Source organism: Sinocyclocheilus rhinocerous, unplaced genomic scaffold, assembly GCF_001515625.1.
Source record: "Sinocyclocheilus rhinocerous isolate Xijiao unplaced genomic scaffold, SAMN03320098_v1.1 scaffold3290, whole genome shotgun sequence".
In the NCBI taxonomy this organism is placed as follows: domain Eukaryota; kingdom Metazoa; phylum Chordata; class Actinopteri; order Cypriniformes; family Cyprinidae; genus Sinocyclocheilus; species Sinocyclocheilus rhinocerous.
Genome location: NW_015659012.1, coordinates 13,630 through 15,666, shown reverse-complemented (window position 1 = coordinate 15,666; position 2,037 = coordinate 13,630).

The following is a 2,037-nucleotide window of genomic DNA, read 5'->3' as shown; positions in this document are numbered from 1 at the left end:
AATAATAATAATAATAATAAATATTTATTTGCAACAACTGATGGGAGTACTGAATGCTGCACGCACGCGCAGCGTTGTCAAGGTAACATTTGGTCAGTCATTCCCTTCGCCAAGGGAGTTTGAAACGCTTATACGAGACAGTAATGCCCTACACTACATCCTTCAAAGAACACACTTCAAGGGCTCTGCCCTTCGAAGGGAGTAGGGCATAGGGATGCTCACTTCTGTTTGGAATTCGCCACATGTCTCTTGTATCACCGCAGAGGCGCGGACGTGCTCTCTCGTTTCATTCAAATGCAGCTTGCGTCTCAGTTTTTGATTGTATTGAAAATGAAATCAGAGGAATTTAGTATTAATACTACTATAATTTTGCTGAAGTGATCACATTGTCCTGACGATTGTTTTGTACACTGTTCATAATGGATTTATAAACAGGTAAGATTTCAAAACATTAATCTCAATTCAATATTTCATATCCCCGTATTTATATATTATTATAGGTAAACAAAAAAAAAATCTGTGTAATAAGTTAACTATGAATATACAATACATTATCCCTTAAATGTCAACCTTATAGTTTGAACGTTCGTTCGTCTTGGCTCAAAGCCACTTGCTGCGAACTTTTCTTCGCGGAAGCTTTGCGTTAAACAAGTGAGATAACGAAATATTTAATCTCTAATCAATATTTTTTGCGCGATAATCAAACACGGTTTTGATGATAATTAAATTGTAAATGGTAATACTAACCGTCAGGGCATTTTATCGTGATTTATCGTGAAACCGGTAATCGTTCCATCCCTACCTCCTCGTCACCCTGGTGCCATTTTGGAGAGTATCACATACTTAAACAAGGTATGCTGTTCTGTATCAGCACAAAGTCCCTTTAAAGGGCACCTATTATGCCCCTTTTTACAAGATGTAATATTGGTCTTGGGTGCCCCTAGAATGTGTCTGTGAAGTTTCAGCCCAAAATACCCAACAGATCATTTATTGTATGTCATTTTTGGGGTGTGTCTAAAAAAAGAGCTGTTTTTGAGTGTATGGCTTTAAATGCAAATAAGCTGCATATTTCTGCCCCGTCTCCAGAAGAGGGCGTCGCGTGTACGGCTCTCTGCATTGCATATCTACAGCAATAAACAGCTGGTAGACACAACATGACTGAGAGCGAGAGAACCGGTGTTCAGCCATACATATGAGAAGCCAAATGCACTGAAAGTGGGACGAAATAGTGCGATGTTACAGAGCTCACAAATACGGTTAAAACGCTAAGCACTATAACAACATGACATTCTCAAAGGAGTCTGGAGTGATACAAGTATTTAGGTAGATTTTGAGGCACATTACCTTGAAAAATAAAAGTAATCCACAGCATCCTCAGCAGCTCAGATGTGGGGAGAAAATTGTTGAGACATTTTTGACGTTACAGCTGCTCGAACACGAAGAAAATGGAGGACAGCGTACAACCATTGAGGGCGGAAACTATAGCAATGCTGGGCTGTCAATCAACCCCCGTGGCCCCGCCCTACGCAATGTGACATCACACTGCATGAGAATCAAAACAGCAGGCCTAGTGAGACTGACTTGGTTTAAAGGGGATTAAAAATGAGGAGTCGGTGGATTTTTATCATTGTAGGGTGGTTGTGTTCACACACTGCCAAAACACATTTATGTCCAAACACCATGTAAAAGTGGATTTTGCATAATAGGTGCCCTTTAATTATTGTCCTAATGGTGGAAATGTTCAAAGCTTTTGCTCTTTTCTTACATTTTTTACTTTTTGACTTTCTATTTTGTGCTATTTTCTTGACTTCATATTTTGTGAAACTCAATAATCTGTTGCTGTACATCAAAACTATTCTTGTTTTTTTTTTTCTCATTATGATGAATGATAAAGGGAATTTGGCCTTTGTGTACCTCATTTGTATAATACTGTGGAACAGGAAGTCATGGCTGGATAATTTCATGTTCCTAGTCACCCTGGTTGACTTCCCAACTCTATTCTATTATTATTATTTTAATATATATATATATATATAT